The following is a 26,082-nucleotide window of genomic DNA, read 5'->3' on the forward strand; positions in this document are numbered from 1 at the left end:
TAAAACTGCAACATTTACAGCAATGATTTTAAACACTTAAATTAAACACTTTAACTCCTTAGTCCAGCCTGAACCAGATTATAATGTAGTTGAGAAATACCTAACAAATTAAAAAGGTAACAAAACATAGTATTGCATTTTAAAACTAAATAATAATAATTTTAGTTATCAGCTATCATAGAACTCAGGGCTCACACTTGCGAGGAGTCTTGTACAAGTTCCCTACCTCAGTTTAACTACAACAGCAAGGCTTGGCTCTACTGTAGACCGAGCAGGTGCACCATGGGACAGAAGTTCCCTCTAAATCTGTGCTGCAGTAGCACCAAGTAGCTGCAAGCTGACCTTGCAGCTGTATTTAATCTGAGTCCCAAAGGTGCTTTTTTTCAGGAGGCAATTGGATTTTCTTGTTTCTTTTGAAGACGTTTCGCTTCTCATCCAAGAAGCTTCTTCAGCTCTGAGTAGTCAAAAGAAACAAGAAAGTCCAGTTGCCTCCTGAAAAAAGCACCTTTGGGACAATCATACCTGGATGACTGAGAATCTCCATAGACATTTAATCTGAGCCATCAAGCTTGTGGCTTTTCCTCAAGACGGTAGGTAGGCAGGGTTGCGCTGGTAGCCAACCTGCTCTGGATTCCAGAGCCTCCAGCATTTAAAAAAGTATCTCCCTCCAAAACAGGTTAAAGTAAGTTCTCTCATCCCTCCAAAAAGATTTAATTAATAAGTTGAGTTTCAAGCTGTAGTAGGTCCATGATTGTTTTCACCTTTATAAAGAAATTCCATTTTAAAATTAATATTAAAATTTAAATACGTTCTCAGAATATATCCTGAGAAGAAGGAAAGAACGGGGGGGGGGAGAAAAAGAGGGAGCAATCCAAATGCTTTCTGTGCAATGCCTTTTTTTTTTCTAAATTTTTCTTGTATTTAAATTTTTTTATTATTTTCATTTAAAAAAACACAAACTTGAATCTTTTATCACAATATCAACCAAAGAAAATAAAACTAAACCAAACATTCTCAGACGTGTCCGGTGTACCCCTCCCGCACCACCCTCTTCCACTTGCCACTCCTTCCTCCTCACATTCTACCACCACTCCTCCTTCCTCCCTCTTTCCTCCTTCCCTTCCACACTCAACCACCTGCCCTGTGCAGTTGGGGTATCACCGGACACCTCCTTAAAAAATCATACATATAAATCTATAATACAAACCTACCCTTTTCCCCCCTCCCCCCCCCTGGACTTCCCAAAGCTAATCTAGGAAATAAACACAAAAATATCCAAATCTATTCATAACTACTCCATATTATTACACACTAGTATAAACTTGCTGTGACTCTAAAATAAACATTAAAATACATACAAAATTTTTAATATACATCTTTTGTTAATCAAAAGCTACATAGTAATTTTTCAATTCATACTTTCTCTGAATATAATCTATCCATCTTCTCCACATTGAGATAAATTTTTCCTGAGAATGATCCTTCAGGTACGCGGATATTTTTGCCATCTGTGCAAAATATGATACTTTCTGTCTCCAATCATCCATGGTTGGTAACATCTTTTTTTTCCAATTTTGAGCAACTAACATCCTTGCTGCTGTTATACAATACAACATCAATTTCATTTCTTTTTGATCCAAACTGTCCATAATACCCAATAAAAATAACTGCGGTGTAAATTTTATCTTTTTCTTGAAAATCTGTTGAATANGATACATGCAAGACAATTTTTGAGGGTCCAAATGCCATCTATAAAACATTTTATAAAAATTTTCCCTTAAATTCTGTGCTTGGGTGAACTTGACATTTCTAACCCAAATTTTTTCCCAAATTTCTAAGTTTATTGGTTCTTGAATATTTTGAGCCCATTTAATCATACAATCTTTAACCAATTCTGTTTCCGAATCAAGTTCTATCAAAACACTATATATTCTCCTAATATGGGCTCTACTTTGATCTTTAATCTGTTTTATCAAGTTCACATCTTCTACCATTACACCCATTTTCTGGTCTACATGCCATCTCTCAGCCAATTGAAAATATAACAACCAGGACTGAAGTACATTATCCTGTCTTAACTCTTCCAATGATTTAATTTGCCAGTCCTGTCCTCTTAGCATAAGTAAATCTTTATAAACAATACCTTGTAATTTTACTCCCCTTACTATTCCTTGTATTGCATGTTCCGGAATAGACCACATTGGAATTTTTAAACTTATCTTATGTGAATACTTTTTCCCTAAATCTTTCTTTCAATACAGGAAGGAAGGAAGGAAGGAAGGGAGGGAGGGAGGGAGGGAGGGAGAGAGGGAGGGAGGGAGGGAGGAAATTGAGAGATATCATGTTGTAACACATTTGCACTAAATAAAAATTCTATATGATTCTATAATGGCAATATTTATAGCAGACCTTTATAGGTAAAATAGGTTTAATGTAATTTTCAATAAAGCTACATTTGCAGAAAAGATTTATTACTGCAGTTTGAAGTAATTACATTTTAGTTATAGCCAATTATTCCAGGTAGTTATTTATTTGGTCATATCTATTAAGGTCAAAATGCATCAAATCAAACCTTTATTATGACCGTATGGCCATAATATTTATTGGTCATACAATCATAATACAAGCACTAATACCCTAATGCTCATACTAATTATTTAATGCTGATAGCCCCATTGTGAGAAACAACACAAAAGATTGGGCAAAATAATTGTTCTTTGAATACTATTTCTTAATTTCTTATTCTTTTTCTGTACTTCCCATAAAATTGCTTACCATAAAGAGGTACAGCAAAATTAGTAGATCTATATTATAAACACTACTTTTGCTTTCCATACATTAATTTTCAATATATACTCTTCATTGCATCATGCTGTCATTGCATTCATGGCAATCTAAAACTGCTTTAATATGATCACAAATATTCCTTATAAAATTTATTTATAAATACATTACACTGCCAATCGGGGCCATATATCCAGTCTTACTCCATATTGAAAGGTGGACAATTCACTAAATATAAACTGTATTCCATACATTATTTACTTCTATCATATGTCACTGTTATCACCTTCAGCAAATGTGTGCTGTTCTATAATCATGAAAATGCTCTATAATAGTTTCTCTAAATCAACAAACACGCAGTGAACTTTCCTCCCTATATTCATCCATTTCTTTGTGACTTCCTGAAGAGGAAAAATCTGGCCCACACAATTCCAATCCCATATAAAGCTGCATTGCCCTTTCCAGATTGTATTCACTGTTCTCTTATGTATCACATCGATCAGAATTCTGCTTTCCCAAGCATACTTAACAAATTAATCCCTCTGTAACTTTTGCGTTCACTCTTCAATTTTGAATTTTCCAAATTCTGGTTACTTTCCAGGAACCACTGGATTACACCCAAAAACAGGAAATTCAATAGAATACTTTAAACTGAATCACCTATCTTCATATACGAAAGCAAACTAGACACAAACACGTGTCTTTTCCTCAGATTTAGACCTCTGAAAAGAATCAACATTTAATTCCTATGGTAATATTTATCTCAGTTAGTTGATTACTGCTCAGAATAAGATGAAGGAAGCTGTATTTAACATAGTGCTTAACATTTAGATCTAAGTAGTAAGTTTTGTCTGGAGACAATAAATAAGAAATATACGTATTAGTGATCACTTAGAGTAAGACACTTTGAACATTACATATTAATTGCACATAGGAAAGTATATATTCAATTATCCTGTGTGATAGTCCCACTTTTTGGTTATTGTACATAGATGTCAATGCAAAAGCAAGTAGAATTATTACATGCATGGATTTCATACAACTTTATGCTAAGAAGTTATTATTTAGAAGTCTATTTTTATTAGGGTATATTATGACTCAGTTATGTACACGAGAGATATATGAATTTATAATTCTATATGAGCGTACTAATTTTGAAAGCATGAAGATTACACAAGCTTTTATCCCAAACTTTATGTTTCTCTCTATGGTCTGACATAGAAATATAATCTTGCTCAGCTGCTTCAGTTCATTCAAAGTATTGCTTTAGCAAGAAAGATACCTGTATTTTTACTTCAATCATTTCACATAAACACAAAGAAGTCATGAACTGAAAAACAATAAGGCTACAATATTGTTGGTATTGTTAGTCAGTCCATCATGTCCTGCTCTTTGTGATCTGATGGATCTCGTTTCACTAGGATTATGCAACAGCTTCTTAGAGTTCTTCTAATTGCACACTTGTTTTAACAATGATAGTATCAAGTCCCATTTTTATTGCCTTCCATTTTTCCAACATTAGGATCTTCTTAAATGAATCTTTGCCTTTCATCATGTACTCAAAATATGTGAGATTGATTGATTGTTGGATTTATAAGACTATCCAATTCAAAAACAAAGATTTAGCTTTATTGTTGGTGCTTTCCATGAACGGTCTTATTTGAACTCATTTGTGCGTTCATGAAGACTATCTCAACACCCAAAAAGCGATTGACCAGCCAGACTCAATAATGACTTAACCTAACATATCTATTAAAATTATTTATAATTAATTATCAAACATAACCCAACAATTCAACGATTATGTCCTGTGATAGTTTGACTATGAACTGTACCACCACCACCAGAATTACACCAAGAGCATCTCCCCTCAGGTTTCTGCTTTCCAAGTTAAAGCCTTTGTCCTTAAACTGTTTTTTAGAGCAAGTATCATCCTATCATCAGGACCACAAGTAGTCAAAGAACACACTTCATTGCAGATGGATACATTGACATAAGATCTTACCTGAAAGAATAGAGGCTGTATTCGAACCTACTACTTTCCAGAGAGGTGGAATCCCATCCGTTGGTTGATATTCCACACATCTGGAATACATGAGGTGGGGGGAGGTTTCTGTATACTTTCATAGAAAATTATGAAACTATAAGAAGGAACAGGACAATAGTTAGGAAGTAATGGGTTTTGCAAAGGGCTGACATGATAGCAGTCTTCCAATATTTGAGGGGCTGTCAGAGAGATGAGGGGGTTGATCTATTCTCCAAAGCACTGAAGGCAGGATAAGAAGTAATAGATGGAAGCTTAACAAAGATAGATCTAACCTATAATTAAGGAGAAATTTCCTGCCAATGAGAACAATCAGTGGAATGGCTTGTCGCCAGAAGTCACAGGTGCTCCATCACTGGAGGTTTTTAAGACAAGATTGGACAACCATTTGTTTGGAATGGTATAGGGTCTTCTGCTTAAGCAGGTCCCTTCCAACTCTGTTATTCTGTATTCCTCAATCAGTTATTATAAGAGACACAGTAAGAACATCATCATTTAATTATATCAGGTTGGAGGAGACAGGCAGATCAAAGTATTCCAGGTGAGAACTAAAGTTATTGTAAGATGTAATTTTAAAATATGTTAGGGTAAAATATTAATATATTTCTGCAGTAATTGCTTTAGGCATATTTGGCTTGCTTTTCAGAATGGCAGTTATGGAGTGTCTTTCTGGTAGTAAAATTACAGAATCTTAGCCTTCCATTTGTACAGCCTCACAGAAATAATTTAAAATGAAATTTGGAGGTTGACTGTTTCCAGCATTAATAGTGAAATATATGCCTGACCATCATCTGAGAAAGAAAATGAATGTTTTACTGATATCCAAACTTGTATTCAGGATATGAAACAAAACTGCTGTCATACAGATTTAGTTATAACTCAGTAACTCATGCAAATTAGCTAATGGAGAGGCACAGTGTAGGAGTATTAGCATTCATTGCCTTTTTGCATACCTTACCTAATTCCATTGTAAATAGTGTGACATCATGTTGGCAAAATTAACATTTTAACCGACCAGAAGTTTTCCTAAATAATTACTGTAGAATGAAGCTGACTACTCAGAAGGCGTCTGATTGTCCAGATTAGATCCAGAAAAACAATGTGTTAGAAGCTGAGATATATAAGCAATACAGGTAGTCCTCAACTTACAACTGTTCATTTAGTGATTGTTTGAAGTTACAATGGCACTAAAAAAGTGACTTGTGGCCATTTTTCACACTTGGTCGTGTGATCAAAATTTGGAGGCTTGGCAACTGGTTCATATTATGTCCCGGGGTCATGTGATCACCTTTTGCAACCTTTTGACAAGCAAAGTCAATGCGGAGGCCGGATTCACTTAGCAACTTTGTTACTAACTTAACAACTCCAATGTTTCACTTAACTGTGGCAAGAAAGGGCATAAAGTGGGGCAAAACTCACTTAACAACTGTCTGGCTTAGCAACGGGAAATTTTGGTCTTAATTGTGATTGTAAGTCGAGGGCTACCTGTACTTATTTCTAGCAGCCTTTTTTTCCTTAAACAACTTTGAATTATATAAATTCTTCTATTTGCATAAATTCAGCAGTCTGGAATAAGCTGCCCCTGAGAGGCCAAATAACCTTCCTGAAAATGCCATTGATATAGTAGGTAAGTAGGTTATCAAGTCAATAAGATACAAATATGAGCAATATTCCTAGATCAATGCAACCTGTGATATGTGCTTTTTTTGGATAATGCAAAACTTAATATATTTTTTTCAAAGAATGAAATGTATTGACTTTTCTATCAACGTTTGTCAGTTGATAATAACACTATTGTGCAATTACACAAAAGGAGTAAGGATCTCCAGAGAATTCCTCAAAAAATACCTATGCAGCTATAGGAAATATAGGTAGATGCAGAATTACAATACTTGCACAGATGTACCGAGAGCCATAATATATAAACCAGATAACGGTGTCCTACGAGGGATATCCTTGGTGCTCTCTGAACCTGGTTGTTTTCTTGCAAATATTTCATTACCCAAACTAGGTAACATCATCGGTGCTATTAGTCTCTCATTTCAACCCTGAGCTACAAATATTCTCCTTTAAAGGTGTCCTATTCAGATCTCCTTAATTTATAAATATATGAAGGGAGAAATAAGGATGAATGCTGCTAACTCTACTCAGAAAAGCACATCTTTCTCAGTTCTGCCATCCTGACATTTACCCTAAAGCCCTAAACAAAACACCCTAGCCCTTGCAAAGGAGTACTAGTGACTTATTTAAATATATATTTGTCAGTTTTCCCAAACGGCTGCTTTCCTAAGATGTTCCTAAGATAACTTCATTCAATATGTCAGAAACATCTCAGTTTGAAAAAGCTTAATCTTAAATGATGAGGCAAGAAGTTTCCATTCAACTATGTTGTTGTGGCTCAAGTTGGACATTGGGTCATCCAGAGTCAAAGATACCCCTAATTATCATCTATAAAGGACAAGTGTTCAGGGGAGCCCCAAACAGCCCCAGGAATGGATACTGGATGCATATACAGAATAACAGAGTTGGAAGGGACCTTGGAGGTCTTCTAGTACATTGTGGGACCATCTCTCTCTGACTGTTTCTGCTGCCCCAGTAGGTCCAATGGAAGAGCATGTTGCAGGTTCTGTCTATTAGAGAAGGTCATCTGGAAGGGCTTAGGAAGAGCAGCACCTGCTCTAAGGAACACCAAACTCCCTGAGATCTCATGGATCCCAGCTTTGCTGGCATTTTGTAAAACTTATCAGGTTTATCAAGGTTTTATTCTGAACATTTTAGATTATGAAATTTCTGGTGGCGGTCAGAGAAAAGGTTTCATTCTGACAACTCTACCATTGTTGTGTAAGCAATGCTGTAGTGTAGATCAAGGACAGCTATTCCAAAGTCAGCTAAATATTTTTGGATTCTGTTTTGCAGATCTGATCAGTTTTCAAACAGCTGTAGCTGAGATTTTTCCTATTCTTCCAGATGGTCTCATCTATATGACTTCAATTTTTTAATAATGTTTTTCACAGATAAAATTCCTAACTGAAAACATTTAGAGGGTTTTTTATATATATAGTCTTTCCTTGGTTTCTAGGAGTGAATTGTTTTTATTTTCAATGTCCTGGCACTTGCTCAGAAGAGTGCATGAAGGTTCAGAGGAGACAAAACAACAATCACAATCTGGCAGATTCGAAAAAAATCAGAATATTGGTTCATTTGTGGAACTGGCATCTTGAGGCAAATTGTAGATCTAATTAGTCAGTCAGTTTTTAGGAGCCTTATGAAGACGTTTACAGTAAAGATGAAGTAGTGCTAACTCATCTGAACACGTGCCCAAATTTTTGAATCTGCTAAATTCAGGGTAGTCTCAATTTGAACCAGGCAACTTTGAATTTATAAATCAGTACTTCTCCCAGGGGATTGTGCCATATTTCTAGAAGGTCACAGTAAATTTCTGAGGGAGGCACCCAATTGAACTTCCATACATATGGTAAATTTGTCATAATCTTCACATCTCATACTGTATTAATTTCAATAGCATAAATATTGAGAATTACTACAGTTAAATATATTAATAGCAATTCTAAGGAGGGTCATAGAAATAAATGAAGCTGAGAAGCCCTGTTAAAAGCCATTGCACACATATAGCAAATTTTTGTTCCAATCTGGAACATCATATGTGCCCAGGAGTGCTTCACTTTTCATGCAATTGTATTTTCTTAACCTGACCAGTGATAAAGTGGCATTTTATTGGAGGTTTTAAGTATGATGCTGGGTATAATTACAATGTAGTGTCTTCTAAAATGTCACATTCCCTTTTGAAATATGTAGAAACATCCTGGGATATTTTTAAACTGCAAAATATCACAGAAATATAATTCTATGAAATAAACCTGGCTTCAAAACCTCAGCTTGACTTCAAAAGTCACGTTTGAAAGGTTAGGTTTCCCTGCCCTACTCCAAATATCCTGCAACTGAGATACATTAGATTCAGAGTGGTAGAGTTGTTATTATTTTGTTTTGGTTTTAGTAACCATGGCAATATTCTTTTCCTAAATTTCCAAAGGAAGATATATTCCTTCCCTGCAATAATAGAATGATATCTCTATCATCTCTCTCTGTCTCTCTCTCTGTCCTTGTTGCTATCATCTATCTACCTACCTACTTACATATCTACCTACCTACCTACCTACCTACTATCTATCTATCTGTCTGTTTATCTATCTATCTATCTATCTATCTATCATCTATCTTTCTGTCTGTCAGTCTATCTCTCTATTTATCTATCATCTATCTATCTATCTATTTATCATCTATCATCTATCATCTTTCTAGCTATCATCTATCTATTATCTATCTCTATCTCTAGGAGATAAGACTGAGATTAAGTCAGCAGCACCTTGATATTGTTCGGCTACAGTTTCTATCACTCATGTCTTAGGCATGGTTCCTAAGAAGCATACTGTAGTCCAAGGACACTGGGAGCTGAGATTGGGATCCACTGATCTAATCAAATCAAATAAAGTCTTTGTAATGTCATAGACCACCCATTGACCTAGATATTCAAACAATTTTAGAGAAGGTGAAATAATAATATTTTTAAAAATTAAAAAATACAAAAAGATTTTGTTTCAAAATGCCAGATCAGTTTTAAATATGAACATGTTCTACATTCATTGCTGCTTCTACAACACATTTCTCTCTTTTCCTATTTTTTTTTACTCTTTAGCATTTATTATCCCACATCTCTCATTTGCTACAAAAATACATAAGCAGGGGTAATAATTTGCACTTTTCAAAACAGAACAATGCTTGGTTGTATGGATTTCCATAGAATAAAGACTCTCACACAAAGGGCTGTGCTGAATTTATTGCTATAGATGTCTGACAATCTTGGAAACTCACACCAATTAACTCCATTCATTAATTGGCTCAGTTCCTGCCTCATGGAGAAGAGGGCAATAGGTTTCACTTCCTCTGGAACTGCAAAGTGGAATAGGTTCACTTTTAGAAGCCATGTAGACTGCATCCCTCTACACAAAAGCCTCTCACAAAAAACAAAGACAGAAATTAGCTTAATGAAAAACTATTTGCAAACCTACCTAGTTTAGCACAGCATTTCCAATAGACAGGGGGATTTTAAATTCCACATTTTTTTCATGCTATGGACAAGAAAAACCTTTCATTATCTTGCAGTGAGAGTATAGACATTCTGCATTATTAGGGTATAATTCTCAAGTAATGAGAGTATATTATCTCAAATAGTTTGTAACAGTAGTGCCATTAATTCTGCCAGTCTTCCATGATTTAAATCCAGTGACCTGCTACTGTGAACAGTTCTTGCTTTGTGCAGGCAAGACAAATGGGTACATCTGATTCTGCTGCATATGCCGAAAAGGTCCACTTACTCCCAGTGATTTACAGCACACTAATCACATCACCATTTCAGTATTATTGAGGGAAGAGAAAAGAGTACAATCCGTTCTGTATGTCAGTAGGTTAAAAAGAAAATGTAGTGAAATACCATACTGTTTTTCCACTGGGAGAAAAACTTCCATCACAGAACAAAGATGACATTTCCTATATGATCAACCAGTCTGTCATGGATTTCTTTGCATTTTTAAGGGACCATGACTTCTTAATACCCAATTTGCTCAGAAACCTTTGATATCAGTATAGGTTCAGTTGGAAAAAATCTGCCACATTTATAAACTCTGAAGCAGCTGTTGCAGAGGTCCAAAACTACAATTAAGATTATTGATGTTTTAAGTATAAAATTGTTATAGGGGTGTCTCTTAATTAAATATGGGTATTTTTAGAAATATTATGGACAGCAATATGAAACTTGATATTTTGATTTCAATATTACAATATATTCCAAAAAAAGAACCATGAAACCCATGCATTAAAACAAAAATGAACAAAATAGGATGGCACTTTAAAAATATACGGTAACTAAAAAATTATTTACTATCAATTTACATACAGTTTTAAATGATGAATAGTCCATTTAGAATTGATCTTTATAACAATGGGCCTTGTTACTGTGATTTACAATAAGATTATTAAATTAAAGCAAGCCACCGATGTTAGTGTTAAACTAATGCCTGACATAAACCATGAGAGAATCCTGTACTGTGTTTGTGTATTGTATAAGATTTAGTATATTTTGCCAGATTTAATAGGAGAACCTGGGTAGCAATTCTAACATAATTTCACTCTTGCACTTAGAGACAAATGCATTTCTTTTCTATCATAAAACTAAATAAATTCACTGGTCACTTCTAACCACTCTATAATATGTGTTGTTTATCATCCCAGTCAAAGTAATTGTTCATCAGAAAAATATAGAACAAGAAAGAGCACAAGGATGGAAAAAGATGTTTAAATTCTTATATATTCAAGTGGCAAATAAAAATATATGTATTCATTAAAAAGAATAATTACTTGGCATTCACTTTATGCATTATTTCTGTTTGCAATATTCTAACTATATCCTAAGCATGTCAGCTACCCTGAATGTATCATTAAATTGCAAACCGAATGTCAGCATATATAATCTTTAAAGTAGTGAATGTTGCTTGCATAGAATAGACCAGTGATGGCAAACCTTTTAGAGACCGAGTGCCCAAACTGCAATCCCAAACCACTTATGTATCGCCAGGTGCCGGGTGGGCGTGGCCCGCTGGGTGGGCATGGCTATGGTGGTCATGGCAGATGGGTGGGCGTGGCCAGCTTGATGTCGCTCCTGGAGAGGGACGCCTGTGGGGGCCGGGCAAGGTTGGGGAGATCCAGGGGGTCTTTGGTGGGTGGGGCGGTGGGCAGGAGGCTCATCCTGCGGGGTGAGGTGAGGCAGGACGGGGGTGCCATTGTCGCAGGGCAAGGCGAGGCAGGGGCTGGGGTGGCTGCTGCCTGACACCATTGGCCCCCGCACACAGAGACCAGCGAGCACATGGGTGCTGGGATGCATCCGACCATGTGGGACCTCGGCAAGTTAGTGGACGGCTGGTTGAAGAGGACGGTTGCCATCTCTGGGGCATGGCGCGCGTGCCCATAGAGAGGGCTCTGTGTGCCACCTCTGGCACGTGTGCCATAGGTTCGCCACCACTGGAATAGACTAAGCATGCTTGGTATAAAATTCGTCTTTGGTTATACTTGTAACCTACAAGCAAAAAACTATGCCCTTGCTATTTGCCACAAATGCTCATGTACCTTGAGTATCACTAAGAATGGTAACTGTAGGATAAAAAAGGCTGAGCTGGAAGACAGAGTTAAATGTATCATCAGTTTAGAGTCATTGTGGTGTCATTAAGGCCTAGGTTTATTTCCCCCCCATGAATTTTATTGACCCTTATCTAGCACCAATTTAGCTTTGACCATTAGTTGACTAGATTATTGTACTTGAGTAAGCAATATTAAACACTTATGTGCTTTGAACTCAATGAATGCTGCTGGTTATTTGCACCTCAACAGTAATCTTGTTTTTGGACTCCCTCGATAGTGAGATGGGTGGTATATAAATTTAATAAATAAATAAGAAGTATGTGAAAATCTAGGTGAATTTGGGGACTGAGGTGTCAAAAGTTCATAAAATACCTAACTTGACTCTGCTGTTTTATCTCCACCTCACTCACATACAGACCCACGAACAAAACAGGAACAATTCATAACTTATATAATTGTAAACATTTTTATATTTGTTGTTGTCTCTCAGAAGAAAAAAAATGTCTACCTGAGGCAGCTCCAAGTCACACAAGGCCTGGAAACTTTGGAAAACACATGGCCTTGAGTCTCCAAAGAGAGTAAGATAGCACACCGGATGTCCAGAAGCCCTGCAAGAACACACTACATTCTTATGCAGCTTCTGCATCCTCATAAGGGAGGTATAATATCTCAAGGAAGGAAGTCTTCTCCCTGATTTGTCTCTTAAATTCTGCAATCCTCTTTTGAGTAAGTTTGAGCAGTTCTCCACAAGGTATTTCATTTCATCTGATAACTGACCAAAGCACCTCTTTGAAGTAAAGCGGTCTTCAACTTCTTCTGGGTGGCGATGTGTCCACAGAAGTGCAGAGAAAACACAAGGAAATTCTGTGGAGGGAGGTGATACATTCCCGGAAGATGCTCTACAAATAGAGGCAGAATCACACATCTTCACGAGACAAAGTAGTTGAGATTTTTCCCCAAAACTCCTATATTTAAAATAAGTATAATGGGATTCCTATCACTGATAACTGACAAATAGTACTTGTGTGTTTGTCTGTTTTTAAATAATAACAGTGTTGGATGGTTCATCCTAATGGCGAGCACGTCTGTTCTGCATGAAGAAAAAGAAATGTGCAGTGATCCTGAAGTGTATGATGAGGATTTCCCTGCTTGGTTAAGCAGACACCATTCTCAATAATGGTGCATAAGAAATTTTCTAATATACATTAAATTTTCAAAAGGAGGCTTATTTGAATAACCTAATTTCTATCAAGAATATTCCATAATGTAATGTAAGAACTTTATAAATCCAGTAAAATATATTGGAAGTTAAAGAAAAACAACATCATAAACATAGGGATTGATTCTAATCAATTATTTATCTTTAAATCTTTTCACACAGCAACAGTGAAGCATTTTTCTTAATTATGTTACATGCCTTTTAATTTTATTGACACATTTCATCTTTTTGAACTTTATCTACTTTCACTGTACAGAAGCATTATAAAAACAACACTGATCAAAACTGAGGAATTTATTTGCCATTAGATAAAGATAAATTCAATAAAAGCACTTGACACTCCAACTGCATTATTCAGAAAGAAAAAAACCACTGAACATTAATTAATGCTAGTATTTAAAAAAAGAGAGACAAATGTGTATCATTTTTCTATGTGATCTATAGTAAGTCAGTAAGAAAATGTACTCATTTTCTTAAAAAATGATAGATTTTTGCACTGGTGCAGAGTATCCTTCTGAGAACCTATGATGGTAGGTTTGCAATTACTGAAGGATGACCTTCTGCAGTTTAATAAACTGGAAATTGCATTTTTAACCTTGGCTGATATTCCGTGCGAGGTCTGTCATCTTTTTATCCCAACTGGTACAGAGTGATAAATGAAATTGATTCTCCCCTCCCCCAATAAAATTTATGATCTGAATATTTTTCTGTTCTTCTGAACTATGTGCTGCACAGTAGTCAAACTTCTTTTTCGGGGGCCTGAACCAGAAATGTAATATAAATAGCACTATAATTAAATATGCACACATATCAATATAGCAGTTGTTCACTTTGATGAACAGACTGAAAAAAGGCATAACATAAAAATGTTGATTGCAAGGTTGTGTAGGCAATACAGCTTTCTTTTTTTTTATTTACGTGTCCGTTTCTGCTATTGATAGCAAAGGTCCCAAAGAGCATTAGATATTTAGTGCAAACATCTATTAAAAAAAACTTTTATTTATTTATTTAAGCAACTGCTACATGTTGAGGGATAGCCTGCCATGTGTGAAAAGGAAAATGACAAGGAAACTGATTGAATGATTAATTATGTACCATCAAGTTGTACCATATAGATTCCATGACAATCTATCCCTGTCAGCCTTTTCAGATTTACCAGACAGGAAGCAGACCAGATGAGCTAATTCTATTTTATTGTAAGGCTACATTAACAGAATCTTACAGATCTGAAAGTACAAATCTACTGCCATCTCCTTTTACAGCCTAAGTTAGGGAGAATCGTTTCTGAGTTTGTTTTTCTGCCTATTATGCAGCTGGAGACACCTCCCCGCCACACACATATACTTATTTGATCATTCCGTAGACAGCATCTCTACCCTCCATCCCCACCTCTACTTCCCAAGGTAATTTCCACATAGCATTATACTAACCTGGTCTTTCAGATTTTCCAGTGTTACACTCATCATCATAGAAACTGAGTCCATTCAGTTTGCTGATTTGTTCAATGACAAATTGATTTGTTTTCTTGACTGACCTTGGTATTATCAGGAATCTTTTCCAATATTAAAGTTCAAAAACATTAATCATATTCCTACTTTGCTTCTTCAAAGTCCAACTTTCACTTCCATAGAATGTCATAGGGAATATCATGGCTTGAACTATTCTGACCTTTATAGGCATAGACACATCATGACATTTGAATATATTTTTCAAGATCTTCATGGCTCCTCTATCAAGTGCTAATCTGCAGCATATTTCTTGACTGCCTTTACCTTTATAGTTGATGGTTGATCGTGTAATAGCATCTTTGAAATTATGACAAAGAATTCTGACTCTCTAAGCAGAATGATATAGTGATGAAAATTAGCTCAGGCTGAGGAAGACCCAGGTTCATGTTGTCATTTATTCACGAGCTTATTCTGAAATGTTGGGCCAAAACTAAACTCCCAAGATAGTTCCAAAGTATTACTATAAGATACTCCCCATGTATAATCCAAAGAAAGGACAGAATATAAAAGTATATTCAATTAGTAAATATATTTATATAACTAGTAAAAATAGACTGGTCAATATTACTATAAATGTATCCCTATATCCAAGGTTTAGATCACTCAACAGTGAGAAACTGGTGAAGCGGGCACAGCAGCGCCTGCATTTTCTGTGCCGCATGAGAAAACCACATCTTCCTTCCCCTGTCCTGACCACTTTCTACAGGGGGACAATCGAGAGCATCCTGTCATACAGCAGCACAGTCTGGTTTGGAGGCATCACTGCTTCAGACAGGAAGGTGGTGCAGAGAGTGGTGAGAATGGCCGAAAAGATCATTGGCAGTTCCCTCCCTCCCATCCAGGACATAGCACAGAAGCGCTGCTTGAGCAGGGTCCGTAAGATTATCTGGGACACTACATATCCTCTTCACGACCTGTTTTCCTTGTTACCTTCTGGGAGGAGGCTTCGTGGTATCTGAAGCAGAACATCCAGATTCAGCCAGAGTTTCATTCCATACAGCATTAACCTTGCGAACTCTCAAGCTTCCTCCTTCCGTTATATATTCAAGATGGATAATATTTAATATTTATTTGCTACGTATATGTAGAGATGTGGGTCTATACATATGTTGTTCATAGTATATTTAGGTGTGTGTCATGTATGTGTTTTACTTTGAGAACGGGCAACTAAATTTCATTTTTGATGTGTGCCATTGTGCCCACAGTATAAAAATGACAATAAAGGTTATCTTATCTTATCTTATCTTATCTTATCTTATCTTATCTTATCTTATCTTATCTTATCTTATCTTATCTTATCTTATCATCTACTACATATCTAAAATCAGGGTGACAGTTTGAAAAAATTATTTATCGTGGCTAATTATCTATAATAAACCATCAATATCCCTCTCAAAGTCCACATTTTGGACAGAGAGGACCGCTGGTTTGAAAGAGGGGTCAAAGAGGCCATCTATGTCAAAACTGAACAGCCCTTTCTCAACAGAGAAGGAGGGATACGACATCATCTATCTTCAGTTTACAACACAGTCCTTTCAACAGTTCTATGGCAGCTCCACACACATTTGCACTACTCAGTTGACCCTGAAGACACAGATAAGCCTCCAGGGGCTTCAAAGACTCCCTAAAAGAATGCAAATGACCAGCTATCTGCAAGGAATATAAATCCTGCCATTCCCCACCATCCAGTCAGAGCTGAAAAAGCTTCTTGGATAAGAAACAAAACATCTTAAAGAAAAACAAGAAAGTCCAGTTGCTTCGTGAAAGAAAGCACCTTTGGGATATGCCTCTTAAACCACACCATGCATTATGAAGAAATTGTCTATAACAAGTGTGGGCAAATACTGATAAACAATATTTAACATATCTACTAATAGCAATTTATCAATTCTGCAGCCCTTGACATGGATGCACATAACTGACTTACCACATGTTGGGATCAATTTGTTCTCAGTCCAGAAAGACATCCTGAGAGTCAAATCTATTTCTGGACGTCCATCTTTGACTTGAAGAGAAGAACACAGCAGGTTTCAGTTATCAAACTGATTTTTTTTAAAAAAAAATCTTCTCTATTTACATGAAAACAGTAAAAGCTGCTTTCATTGATAGATATATTCTCTATCAATTTATCCAATTCCTTTTTAAAGCCATCTAATAAATACATTCCAACCCCCAAAATGTAACTGGAATCTTTGCATGTTGAACTCAAAGATAGCTATTTGTTATAAGCCCCAATAATTTGTATTTATTTGTGTATTTTACAATGTCCACCATTCAGTTCTACCCAAAGGCATTCAAATCAGAATGTTTCTGAAGTTGTAGTAGTATATATAGAGAAATAAATAAGCATAAAATATTTTTTTAAATGGAAACATGATTTTTCTTCAGTGCAAATATAAGACCTATTTTCAACAGTATCAAACATTTTGCCGGTGGGGTAAACAAGAATGAGGAGAATTTTATTAAGTTTAAAAATATTTAAGAAATTCAGCACTTGCTGTACAACTGCATCACTTTTATTTTTTCTAAATAACTCAGTTATGGAGAATGCCTAGATACACAGTTATCGTTCATTCATTTAGCAAGACCTAAAAAATGTAATGAGGCAGATTGCATATTTATAATGTGAAAAAAAAATTTCTTCCTACCGAAAGTCTCATTTGAAGATCATCCAGAACATTCACTTACTATTTTAACCAAATATAAAGATCTTTTTTTAAAAAAAAATAGAAGCACTGCATTGAATATTTCTACATATTGTGGTTGAGAAATAAGTCACCTGAGGGTGAATATATTTGATGGACTACAGAGTAAAGTTCTTTATCCCTGAATGTGTTGGCTATCTATACCAGTTCTCATGTCAGTTTCCAGCTATTGGGGAAAGTATCATACATCCATTTTCTGTTTTTATGGAAACTCCTTACATCAATGAAAATTAATAAAATATAATTCAATATAATGATAACAGCAAACAAAAGGGGCATTCTTTTTGGAAATTAATTGGTATTCCAGCCTCTTTTGTTTCTGTTCTATATTAAGAAGTAATCTTGTTTGATTGGCAAACTTATGGTCTTTCATTACTTTATATACCTGGTCAGACAACTACTAATCAGACATAAAATTTACAGAACATTGCAAAATATATACAGGATTTGTAGAATAACCAACAACTTGAATTTGTCACCCTATTTAATTGGGGCTGCTCTTTGAGTTATTAGTTCCATCCTTATTAGAAATATCCCCCCTTTCTTTGTATTTTACAATTACAATAATAACCTTTATAAAACACTTATTTGTTCTTTAAAAATAACATGATTAAATGAGTTGTAGAATTCCAGCCTCCATGTCACAGCTGGATGCTGACATGAACATGAAACACTAAATAAACCAAAGATGGTTTGAAGAGTTTGTCATAAATTCCTGGGTTTTGTCACCATGGAAACGCTATAATTCAGAACAAATTAACCAATTTTCATTTTAAAAAATAGACCCCATCTCAAAGTTTCTTGGTATGATATAATTTGGAAGCTTTTCTTGCTCTTCCAGAATAAATATGCACCCAAAAAAAGTTTAAATGAAAAAAGAGCTTCCATAGCACTCTGTGGCTTCAGGTGGAAAATATTCCAATCAGCTCTTTTCAAGAAAAAGAAGTCGAATTCACATTTGCTCAATAGGAGGGTGCAACAAACTCAAAAGACCCTTTCATTGATAGTATTTTGTTTTAAAAAGGTAATCCTAAATCACAGGTTATTGCCTATTGTCAGTTTCTATAATGAGGAAGATAATAAAAATTGATAAAAGCCTATAACTATACAGATGTGTTGATGTAGTCACCAGGAGTTCAGTTTGACTGAAGCTGAACTCCTGGTAAATACATGCACGTTTCTGAATAAATTTTCTTGCAACAATACAGAAATAATTTCCCTTTATGATTTTCCAGGATTTTTTTCCACTTCCCAGTCTAACTCCCAAATTTGGATTTCCTGTTTCTTTCCCATTATTAACCAGATTGACCCTATTTAATTTTTCCTAATCAGCCACCTAGATGTTGCCACTTGCTATAGACTAGCTTGTGGAAGGAGTAGCTAAGCAAGCAATAACTAAGGAGACATTCAGCTCCAGAGTAATCTAAGGAAAGGGTAAGGACATCACTAAGCCTTCTTTATCATTTGAGGATTTAAAAGAAGCTGACTAGGTTACAAATTGCCAGGTTCCATGACATGTGTAGCAGTCTGTGGGAATCACCATGGGAGTCAGGAGGAAGAGCTGAAGCCTAGTCAGTCTTCATACAAGAGGCATCTCAACTCACAGAAGGAAAGGAAGCAATAAGAGGCAACTCAAAATAAACCCTCCATAGTTTTTTGAAGTAAAAGTGAAGAAGGGGGGGAAGTCCTTTTAGACTTGTAAAATTCTGTTACTGTAACCTTATAATAAAGATAGTGTTAGTATGCATTATTTGTGCTTCTTGTCTGAAAAATCTCAAAGGGCTGACACATGCTGTCTAGTATTCCTTACTAAGGTAATTGTATGTTGAAGGAATGGTGCTCCATTTATATATTTATACTTCCAGCATTTCAAGTAGCAATAATTAAAAGCACACCAAGGACAGAAGTTGGAGACATAGAATAGAAACAACTGATACAATCATTACAAAGTTTGAAGAAACCTTTTTGTATTTCCCAATTGATGACCAACTCTGTGAATAATTGTGCTTTTGTAGTTTGGAAGTTTTTCCTAACATTCAGCAAGAATCTGTCCCCTTCATAACTTTTGGCAATTAGTCCATGTCTGGTATTCTGGGTGTAGGATTCTGGGTCTGAATCTGCTGGTTCCAATAAGATACTTTGGGGCTGAATATTAGCTTGGCATCATTGCTGTGGACTGGCAACTCAGAGACTCTTTCTACATTGCCTTCTCCTGCTCTTTTTTTCCTAGCACTGTGATAAGAATGCATTTTCCCCGCCCCAATCCTTTTTACTATGCCCCCAAAATTACAAAAATAAAACTCAGGTAAAGAAATACAAAAACAATGTTTCACTCATGAAACCCCTGGCTCTTGCAAAAAAGCAGAAACATTGAATCAGGCTTGTTGATTCACAAAGAGAGCTCAATGAAGGTAGTAGACAGACTAAAGATAAGGGAGTAAAATTAATTGCATTTGTTTGACAGGATTAAAACCCAAGGAAGTCAGTATTTTAGACCCATTGCTAGTCTTTGAGAAACAAACTAAGCAAATCTAATAATAAAAGCACACAAAGCAAGCCTCCAAATTACAAAATGCTGTAAAACTGTATAAAATTCCTTGTACTCATCAAATCAATTTGTCAACTGTCCCAGAACTGCATGCCGTTGCTGGTTCTGTTCATTAATAAACAAGCACCTTCTTTTCTAAGCAGTCAGCCTCCATTTTTTATTCCCAGTTTGGAACTGGACCTGATTTTTCTTTCAATAGTACAATGAGGGTTCCTAAGACCAGATCATGGCACAGCCAAGTAATGGGGGTACTTTGGCTCTTGATTTTCTATATCAACAGGTGGGCTATATGCAATGGTGGGATTCAGCCAGTTCGCACCACTTCGGCAGAACTGGTAGCTAAGTTTTTTGTTGCCCAGGCCCAGAATGGACTTCCAGAAGCGGCATCCACACAGAGAATATTTGAATCCCACTCCTGGCTATAAGTCCTATAAACCCCTCTCCATTTCCAACTCTATGCTACTACTATTCTAAATCCAATTGTAGTGAAGCAATTTGCATAAAAGTAAAATGCTAGGATTGCCTCAGATGTCCATAGTTGCAATTTGTAGTACTGTACGATGATCAATTTTAGGTTACTCCCTTTGAAGGTAGAGAAGGAGTTTGAAGCTAATGATAATTCATAGATAAAAATGGCCAACTGATTTAATCAGAAATGGAACCTATGAAAACAATAAAGTTATGTTTTCCTGATTCAGGAACATCTGTTGAAAGCCTTTTGTGCTAAGTTGATGAATGATAGAATTTTTGAGTGGCAGCTGGCATATCATTACTTTCCTGAATGCTAATAGCTTTAGCACAGTGGAAAAATCACCTTTCATTTACTAATAAGAACATTTACTAGCTCAACACCAGGAAATGGCAAGAAACATTAGCATGTTAATGGAACTTTGCACCCTAAGGCTCTGGCTAATCAGGTCTTAAAAATACATTAGCAATTAATAAGCTCTAGTGGACAGGATTCATTAGCATGTTAATGATACCTTGACAATAAGGTGTTGTTGTCATAAACACTGCATTTTGCAGCACACAATAGTTCAAACAGTAGCCATTTCAAATTCAGCACAATAAATAGTATAGAATTGTGGAAAGTTCTAAAAGATCTTGTGACTGGAAGTCACATGACTGCATTTTGGGCAACCGGCTCACATTTACAATCATTTGTAGCATTCTGTGGTCAAGTGGCTGCAGAAACCTGTCCTTATTTCCCGTTTCTAAAAAAAAATTCCCCATATGAACAATGTGTTTGCTTAATAACCATGACGTTCCCTTAACTGTCACAGAAAAGGTCATAAATTGGGCACAATCATGTGGTGACCCAGTTTATGATCATCACAACTTATGACCAAAATTGTGGGGTTAATTATAGTTGTAAGTCAAGGACTACCTGTACTGCTTACGGATAAAATATCTGGGCAATTTAAACTGCTGTATTTTATATCACATTTTTTTCTCTTTGATTTTTTTAGGCTAGCATTTTTTTCCATTTTATTCTAGCAGTAATTCTTAGAACTATTACATATTTAAAATCTGGTGGCTGAAGAAGCAGGAATGTCCACTGAAACATAAGACCTGAGTTAGATATTGAATAATTAGGAAGAATTATACAGTGGGTGCTTGTTATTCATGTCCTTCATCATTTCACTTTCTTAAAGCTTGAAGCAAGCAGCTTGTGATTTATAGACACTCTCTAAATTGAAGTTGACAGATTTGTGTTCAAATATTGAAAATATAATTGTAACTATAAAACTGACTGTAAGTGAAAGATACAATAATATAATAATTGGATTTTAAATCATTTGTTGTGATGCTGAGTTGGATAAAATCAATATTTTAAATAAAGTGTGTATAACTATTTTGTTGATAAAACAGTTCATTAGTATGTTGTACAAATCCCATCAGTTGTGGTTTATTCAACAAATCTGATTAAGCAGACCATAGATTAGCAAAGTATGCAAACTCAAACCTAAATTGATTATATCCTAACTGAAGGAAGTTATATTACAAGTACATATTGCAATGTCTGGATTGAAAACTATTTTAAATTGAATGCCATTTACAGATAAAAGAAAATGCAAATTCCTCAAGGGAACAAGAAAATGCAAATTCCTCAAGGGAACAAGAACAATTACTGCAAAAAATATTTCATTAGTCTATCTTCAAGGTTAGTTACACACTAAAGTAGTGTTTCTCAACCTCAGCATTATCAGATTACGATATGAAATATGTAATACAACACAATACAATAGAATACAATAGAACACAATACAATACAATACAATACAAATCCCTTCTGAGAATGTAATACTTCCAAATTCTCCTCAATATAGATATTTTAAAAATTTCAGGATGAACAAAAAAATCTTTAAATACTACTAAAATAATAACTTACCTGTAAATGAATATAGATTTATTTACACTAGAATAATAAACAGAATAATAAAGGTGTTGGAAGAATATCTGAAGTCTCAAAAGTGCTTTTTCAACAGGCAACTGGACTGGCATCTGAAGTACAGTAAAGAAGATCCAGTGAAGCTAGTATATAGGTTTACTGAGTACTGAACTGGCCTACAAGACCAAATAAAGAACAGAAAAGAGACATGGAAAGATAACGTACTACATGGCCAGTACATTAAAAAAAACAGCAGACAAAGCTGATTATAACAAAGCCTGGCAATGGCTAAGAGCAGGAAAATTGAAGAAAGAGACAGAGGGGCTAATTCTGGCTGCACAAGATAAGAACAAATGCATAGAAAGCCAAAATTGAGAATACAGCAACAGACAGCAAGTGCTGCTTTTACAAAGAAGCTGAAGAAACAGTGGATCATCTGGTTAGTTGCTGCAAGAAGAGTGCACAGAGTGACTACAAACAACAGCATGACAAAGTAGCAACAGTGCATTGGAAGATCTGCAAGAAACATTATTTGCCTGCAAGCAAGAACTGATGGGACCATAAAATAAAGAAAGTAATAGAAGATGAAGAAGCTAAAATACTCTGGGACTTTAGAATTCACACTGATAGGCATGTGCAATAACATGCCAGACTTAAAAATTGTCAATAAGAAAGACAAAAAAAAAGTCTGTATAGTGGATGTGGGAGTACCTGGAGACAGCAGAATAGAAAAGAAAGAAGTGAAGAAGATTTAAAAACAACAACAAAGACCTGCAAATAGAAATAGAGCAACTGTAACAAAACAAAACAAAAAAAGCAAAGGCAGTACCAATAGTAATACCGTAGATGCCTTGGATGCAATCCCAAAGTAACTGGATCACCACTAGAATACCATCGGCATTGACAAAATCACCATCAGTCAATTGCAAAAGACAGTTTTATTCAGACAGCTTACCTCCTGCGACAATACCTATAACACCATCAAACATCTACATCTGCCTATCCCAGGTCCTTGGGAAGGAGTTGATAGGTGGATAAAAATACCAAATCCAGTCTAAATATATGGCTGATTATGTGACAAACCATTATAAAAATATTTTAAAAGATCTATAAAGTCTCTTTTTAAAAAGCCATATCTCTATGTCACAGATGTATCAGACTATATGCAATAAAAGCCTTGAAGAGGAATCTACATCCCCATTCATAGTAGAAAAATGTATTGATTCATATATTAAATTTAAAATGCTTACAATACATGAATAGTTTCTTAATTCATATGCATATAAACTTTAGAAGTTACATTTATATTCTGATCTGCATCTGTATCAATTACATTCATGGATCATCCTTTATTGGTAGGAACATAACTATATTTATAAAATTACACAGGTGATTCTATATAATGACATGATTATTATATATTCCTTCTCATTTCTAAGTGATGTCAGAATGACAAATGGAAATAACAGTAGTTGAAACAATATAATCTAGGAAATGGATTAATTCTAACGATAACCATGCACCAAAGAAGAATGTTTATATCCTATTTGGTTGTTGAGTAAAATAAATATCTCACCATTTGTATATTCTTCGAGATAACAAAATAGTTGTTGATATTATAAAGAACTTTGCCTCTGGTTAATAATTAGTATGACCAAGATTTTCTTTCTGAAACTCCTTAATTAAGAAGAATTCAGTAGTGAAGTTCTGAAGTGTTTCACATCTTAAATTTGAATTAAAATATGAACATTGTCTAGATGATTAACTAATAAAACTAGAATCCATCGCTGACCTTTTATTTTCACCTCTCACATACACACAAATGTCAGAATCATAAATAGAAACTGTGGTTCTATCCAATGAGTAATTGTCTATTTTACCGCTAGAGCTAAATTTAGAGTTTGCAGTGGAGTAAGAGAAGGACAATGAACCAGAAATCTGGTGATGATTCATTTCATAAATACAAATATAGCACAGTAGAATGCACAGTGATTAACAAATCAATGGATATAGATTTGTCAGAATGGATAGCTAGCAAAATTTAAAATAAACTATACATATTTTCAAATATATGAAGAAATACAAAACGGTTACTAATAAATTAAGATTGTTCAAGATTACTCCTCCACTAAAGGTCATGCTATTTCCCTGCTTTTATGTCACTTTTTTTGCTCCTACATAAACGTAAGCCCCAAACCAAATGACAAAGCAGTGGGGTAAAATAACTGACAGTGCTATGCAAAGCAGGCACAATTTATCCCAGCCTTTTGCTCCTAAATATGAGAAGCACTACAGTCTGGCATGCAAAGCGTTGGTTCTGGGTCAATCCATCCCAATCTGCTATTTCAGTGTGAGCAATGACTTTTACACTTCAGCAGAACATCACTGAAAGGGTACACCTGACCAGGGGACAAAGAAAGTGGCGTGCCTGTTCCAATCCAATTGATGAACATGCTGCATCACCTCACCAACTTGCCTTAGTAAGAATATTTTTTAAAAAAAATCACTTTCAAATTGTATCAGTTCATCAAAGTTCTGCACAGCCATATTTAATGGAATTCTCCAGTCTTGGTTAGCAGCCATGTATCCTTGTTTAAGCAAACTGAAACTTTCAGGTTGTTTGTGAAGCAGCTCCATATACCACAATTTGTGCCTTTAGCAACAATGCTCAATCCAAGTACAATATCCATTGCATTCTACAGCAAAGATTGTGGCAAGAGTTCAGAGATAGGTAATGGATTGTATTTATAATACTAGATAATTTAAATCCAATTCTAAAAATAAAAATAAAAGTTGGATATTTGTGCTGCTCTTTTGCCATCTTGTCAGGTACAAGATTCATGTACATCACACACCTATAACATATGCTGCTTATGACCTTTCAATATAAGGCTTCATATAAGGAATAAAAGCAACTACAAATGAGACTTTAAATGAAATTGGCCGCTCTTGTTTAGAACTTCTGACATTTCTCAAAGGCAATATAAAATTTAAGTGAGATCTATATTTAATGTAAATGTTATTTGTAGATATGGGAACACCAAATTCAAATGTTCAGCACTATAATATTTCTGTTCAATTCTTGCTTTAATAAAAGGGAAATGGAATTTTTTATAAATGTCAGAAATCAAAATTCATAATACTTTTCGGTTAGTCCATTGGGCTGTCAAGTATAAAAGAAGCCAAATACTGTAAACTTATCAACCACAGAGAACCCAAAACCTTATGCATCATTTAATCAATCCCTTCTAGCAGGTTTGTGAACAATGATGTAGCTACTTTCATAATAAGAAAAGGCTGGCCTAATTCTCGTGTGCCTTGAAATAGCTTATCTTTATCAAGGTCATCTGGGGGAAAAATATGATGTTTTAAAAAATAAACCTCTCTCTATGTGTTTCCGTTCCTCCCACCCACAGCAATGGAAGAAGCCACATGCTTAGAAGCCAGTTTCTAGGAATAACAAGAGAGCACCGTAGCTCTCTTGTTATGGTTGAGAGATGGCATATAGATCAAAAATTGGGTTTAATGGTAGAAGATGTGAACTTGATAAAACAGATTAAAGATCAAAGTAGAGCCCATATTAGGAAAATATATAGTGTTTTGATAGAATTTGATTCGGAAGCAGAATTGGTTAAAGATTGTATGATTAAATGGGCTCAAAATATTCAAGAAT

This window comes from Protobothrops mucrosquamatus, unplaced genomic scaffold, assembly GCF_001527695.2.
Source record: "Protobothrops mucrosquamatus isolate PMUCROS unplaced genomic scaffold, P.Mucros_1.0 scaffold2584, whole genome shotgun sequence".
In the NCBI taxonomy this organism is placed as follows: Eukaryota; Metazoa; Chordata; class Lepidosauria; order Squamata; family Viperidae; genus Protobothrops; species Protobothrops mucrosquamatus.